This window comes from Aquarana catesbeiana, linkage group LG04 (assembly GCF_042186555.1).
Source record: "Aquarana catesbeiana isolate 2022-GZ linkage group LG04, ASM4218655v1, whole genome shotgun sequence".
Lineage (NCBI taxonomy): Eukaryota > Metazoa > Chordata > Amphibia > Anura > Ranidae > Aquarana > Aquarana catesbeiana.
In genome coordinates, this window is record NC_133327.1 from 320,609,813 (window position 1) to 320,615,812 (window position 6,000).

The following is a 6,000-nucleotide window of genomic DNA, read 5'->3' on the forward strand; positions in this document are numbered from 1 at the left end:
ATGTTATGCAATGGCCAAGTCAATCACCTGACCTGAATCCGATTGAGCATGCATTTCACTTGCTGAAGACAAAACTGAAGGGAAAATGCCCCAAGAACAAGCAGGAACTGAAGACAGTTGAAGTAGAGGCCTGGCAGAGCATTACCAGGGATAAAACCCAGCGTCTGGTGATGTCTATGCATTCCAGACTTCAGGCTGTAATTGACTGCAAAGGATTTGCAACCAAGTATTAAAAAGTGAAAGTTTGATGGATGATTGTTAATCTGTCCCATTACTTTTGGTCCCTTAAAAAGTGGGAGGCACAAATACAAACTGTTGTAATTCCTACACCGTTCACCTGATTTGGATTTGGATGTAAATACCCTCAAATTAAAGCTGAAAGTTTGCAATTAAAGCACATTTTGTTTCATTTCAAATCCATTGTGGTGGTATATAGAGCCAAAAAGATTAGAATTGTGTCGATGTCCCAATATTTATGGACCTGACTGTACTTCCAGTTGGTAGGCATAACATATCTGCAAGCTAGAATGTAGATCAACATACACTAAGTGGGAAATCTGGTAGATAAATGAGATTTGACCAACAGTGTAACAAATAGATGTAATGTGATCTTAATGTTGATGCTGGAATCAGTAAATCTTTTCGTGGTTGTGCTCCTAGTTCTTGGAACAGAACCAGAATAAGTAGCTCTTGAGTCACCTTTATCCACAATTTCTCAAGAAGAGGGAGAAATTTCAAAGCAGTCTTTCTACTTACCACCATAACTGCCTGTCATTAACTAGTCCCCTGTCACTTTTCTTTTTTGACACCATTACATTGCTGAAGTCTTATGGACCACCCTGCCCCTGGACAGCCATTCATAAGTGTCCACCTCATTCAGGCAGCCATGTGAGCACCCAAAGAAATACTCTCTGACTATGCAATACAGAAAATAAAAATTGTGGGGCAAGCGTGTCATGTAACCTAAGGTTTAGGTAGATATTTAGCGGTTTCAGTATATGTTTCTAATGCTGCAGCAATTAGCTTAAAGGGGCATGTGTGCGTGTGGTTTCTTGGATGTAGTAAAGCTTTAATATCTGCTTTTTAAACAAAAAACTACCAAACCAATAAATCCTTTGTGAGAGCACTTTTACTTATATGGTCAGAAATATATTAGAGTTTCATAAGTAATAGCCAGCATGGATTTAGGAAAGACATATGTCAAACAAAGAGAATAATCAGAAACTTGAACAAAGGGGTGGCTGTCATAGTGGTACATTTGCACTTTGCTAAAATATTTAACACAGAGTTATTTATTTTCTCCTAGTGGAGCAAAATTTAACTATGCTTTGAAAGATCATTTGCCTTCCTCTAGATCAAATGGACCTTAAGGGCTTTGGGAATGCAAAGTCTTATATTTTTTTACTTTTTATTGTTTTACATTTTTTTCTTTTTATGGTTGAGCTCAGTGAACATGTGTCATTTGTCAACTAAGCTTATTATGTAACTCTTGTAACTGCCCTGTATAAATATGAATGCACATAAATAAATAGACTGCTCACAAATGTACTCCATTTGGGCTCTATCAGCTCTGTTACACAATAAAGGGAGTGTGTATTCTTTTCAATAATTGTTTAGAGAAATATGTAAAAAAGATAAGCATGATGCAAGTAACATTTAGAATTTTTTATATGCACGGGGAGAACATTTTTTTACTTATTGCACACACAACTTATGCTTTGCAGTAAAGCACAATACTTGCACTTTAGCCCTTGTGTAAATTCTTATCTCAACAGTTGTTGGGCAGGCAAGTTAAATGCGACTGGGACAGCTCCTGATAGCAATTATCAGACCTGAAAAAACGACATCAAAAGTACTTTAAGGGAAAATACTACAATTCAAACTCATAAAATGTGCTCAATGACATCAGGTCAACTGAATGGATGTAATGCCATTTGCAGAACATAATGCTAAATTTAGCCTAATGGCACAGCATATTTGTCCATCCAGCAGATCTTTACAAAATTTCTGCACCAAATGTATAGATAAATACATTTAAACAGAGCTCTGCATAAATCATCCTGTAAATCAGAACAATATCTACTAGTTTGGAGAACGGAACATTTTTACAGTTCCCAGAAACCTTTGCTGAAACCTTCTGGATTTCAGCATGGATTATTACTAAAATGGGTTATAAAGGATACATTTAAGGATGTGTTAAACATCAAACAAACCACTCCAAAGGCATCTTAGCTCTGCCACCCATCAACTATGACTAAGTGCTGGTCCAGTTCATCTTGCTGGCAGACAAGTACCATGAATACACAGAATTCATTAAACAAAAAGGCCGTAAAAACGTTTGTTTTTATTCATTAAATGGCACGCGGTACAGCTGTTACACATTTAACAATTTTTCAAGGTACGTAGTAAATCTTTCATACCTTTGAGGGCTGTGCTGTAATAGGATGAACTATAGGTATAGCTTAAAATATTACAGAACACCAGGTATATGTTGATTCATTTGCTACCTTGATCATAATACAAGAAACTGTATAGAGGTACATTACCATCTAAATGCTTGGCTGAATACCATTTAAACAGACTTACTGCAAAACAATTTTACACATAATAGACACAGATTAAGTCCATTGGAAAAAGGAAAATCCTATATGTATGTGACTGTCCCAACATTTTTTTTACTAGCGTACTTTGATCTCACTATCTGTTACCTGCTGCATGGTCTCATAAACTTCCTCAAAGTGCATTCTGCTAGTTTTATGAGGTTTTACATACTTATACAGTGGGAAAAAACAATTATTTGATCCCCTTCAGATTATAGTGGCTAGGCCACTCCATGACCTTAATGTGCTTCTTCTTGAGCCACTGCCTCGGCAGTATGTTTTGGGTCATTGTTATGCTGAAAGACCCATCCATGACCCATCTTCAGTGTTCTGACTGAGGGAAGAAGGTTCTCATCCAAGATTTTACAATACATGGCTCCATTCATTGCCCCTTTAGCAGAGAAACAGCCCCAAAGCATAATGTTTCCACCTCCGTGCTTGACTGTAGGGATGGTGTTCTTAGGGTCATAGTCAGGATTTTTCTTCCTCCAAACATGGTCCACCTCCTCAAGAAGGCACATGTACAGTCATGCCAATTAGGGATGAGCCCGCGGTTCGAGTCGAGTGTTCGCCCGTTGGCCGAATACTGAACATTATGGGGCATCCGCAGGAAATCCGAGCACCCCCGGAACATGCCATAATGAACTGTGAGACCATCAATGCAGTGCGAGACGGACTTAATACACCTAATTTCCTGACAACCTATAATTTTTGAAGGCCCTTCATATTTCTAACACAGCATTTACATACCAAAAATTACACTCCAAAATAAATTCTATTGAGGAAAGGGTAAAAAAAAAGTATTACCTGTGGTTTTAGTAGTGTCCCCAGAGGAGAGAATTGGTCCAGGCAGCAGGCAGGGATGTGCTTAGCAACAACAATAGTAATTATCCAGGCAGCAGTCAAGAATATTGTCTATAATCAGCACAAGACTATCGTCAGCACAGCCAAAGCATTTGTCCATAGAAATTGTCCAGGCAGAGACAGCCAGCACAGCCATAATATTGGTCTTGGTACACTGTTACCTGCCTGCACTCATTATTGTACCGCTCTCCAGCCCTTCATAAACATACTGCCTCTTGCTACAACTAATTATTTCCATAGTTCAGATAGCAGGCAGAGGTGTGGTCAGTTTATGAGTCAGGCAGAGACATGATGGCAGTAAGTCAGCAGCAGGCTGAGGGCCACAATCAGATAAAACTTGTGCACAGGGGTACAGGGGTAGAGGCTTCACCCACACAAATCTCTATGAAGCCTCCGGACTCCAGACCCTAATCCGGAAATTACGAAACCCAGAGACACCAAAAAAATTGTTTTCTCCATCCAGAAAAAATTTCTGGAGCCCCTCACATGTGAGACCCCTGTGTACTACAGTAGCAGGGCAACAGATCAGTCCAAGCGGTAGGCAAAACCATAGTCCATAAAGCAGGCCAGGGTCAGTTCACATGGATGCAGTCCAAGCAGAAGGCAGAAGCGTAGTTGATAAAACAGGCCAGGGTCAGTTCACATGGAAGCAGCTCAAACAGTAGGCAGAAGCATAGTCAAAAAACAGGCCAGGGTCAGTTCACGTGGAAGGCAGTGGCGTGGTTATTTGAGGAAGCATGGGAAATGGTCAGCACAGATGATGAAAATGGGGAAACAGTTAAGAATATGGGCTAATATTTTAGGGATGTGTGATATAGTCAGAAGCATTCACCAATACAAAGGCCAGGTTCGGAGGGACACTGGGGACAATGGTAGCTGGCATCTCTTCTAAATACTCTTTTGCTGCATACTCTACATCTTTTTTTCTCATCTTCAGCCTGCTTCAGATGGTGGAATGTTGCCCAGGAAGTGACGCTCATGAATTCGGCTAACAGCATCAGAGCAAAGGTTTTCTGGGGGGGGTCTTTGATGGTAGATGAGGGACGTGAAAACTTCTTCAATGAATTTTAGGAAGTGGGCAGGGCTTTCCATGGATTTGGTGTGTATTATGTAGGCATTATAAATGGCCAAATTAATTAAATAGATTGCTACTTTCTTGTAGCAGAAATGGGACCTCCTTATTGATAAATAGGGCTGAAGCATGTGGTCGTTGAAATCCACCCCCCCATGTAGAGATTGTAATCTTGTACACATGTTGGCTTTTCAATTGGACCTCGTCTTCTCTGAACTTCAATTGTAGTGTCATCATGGATGGTGGTACATTATGTACACATTCCTGGTATCCTTCCACCTCAAGGCCAGCACTTCGTTGGAACTCAAAGTTGCTCTTTCTCCCCTTCGCAGTTTTTTATTCACTATGGCTTGTGGGAAGCCCTTCTTATTCTTTCTGGAGGTTCCACAGGCCAGTGTTTCTGTGAGGTATAGGTGTTTGAAAAGGGGCAGACCATTTAGAGCCTCTAATCACGTGCTTTCCAAAAAAAAAAATTCCATGCTTCCGGTGTCCTGCATGGAGATTAGGGGCCGGAACCATGGATTGGGGGGGCGACGCCCCTGCCCCCCTTATGGACAAGTCGCCACTGTTGGTAACCCTGCTGCTAAAGGAAAACTGGAAGCCATTTTTAGCAGAACTTCTTGGTGGCAAATCACACATAATCACAGACTTGTGATAAGGAACTAATTTCATTACCTGTTCTCTTCTAAGCTACAGGTTAGGCCTCTAAAGGGTGTGGTAACATGCAAACAGTAACATAACATGTCAGAAGGAGTAATCAGACTACTGTATTAGTGGTCAGTCCAGTGCAACTAATTCTTGAAAGCCAAACTGTATATCAAACAACTTGACCCTAGATACAAAGTATTATGAATTTTGGCACCATGGCATTAATGTATTCTATTACATAAAATAATAAAATAATAATAATAATAAAATAAAGGCCTCCCAACAGTAACAAAATGCATTAAAAGGATTAGTAAAACTATTGTACTAGTGATTCCTATTGCTATGCTTACAAAGTGCATTCCATGTCCTAACCCTAGATTTCAAAAATTTAGTACCGTACCATCAAAGTATGCTATTACTTATAATAGCGCCAAAGCTTCTCAAAAGTGAGAAAAAGTTTCAGGAGGATAGTGGAACTATTGCACTAATGGTCAATAGAATACAACAAATGAAGTTTAGGATATACTTCTTGAAGTGCTGTCATGTTAAATAGAATCAGCCAAAAACAAAATGTGTATACAGGGATTTTATAATAAAATAAGAGAAAATTATCCACTTACAGATTCTAACATCAGTTTCAGGGTCTTTCTTATAGCCTAGGCCATCTTTATGTAGAGCAACAATTCTTTTTTTCAGATCCTCAGAGAGTTCTTTTCCAGGAGGTGCCATGTTGAACTTCCAGTGACCTATATGAGAGAGTGAAAGCGATAACACCAAATTTAGCACACCTGCTCCTGATTCACACCTGAGACCTTG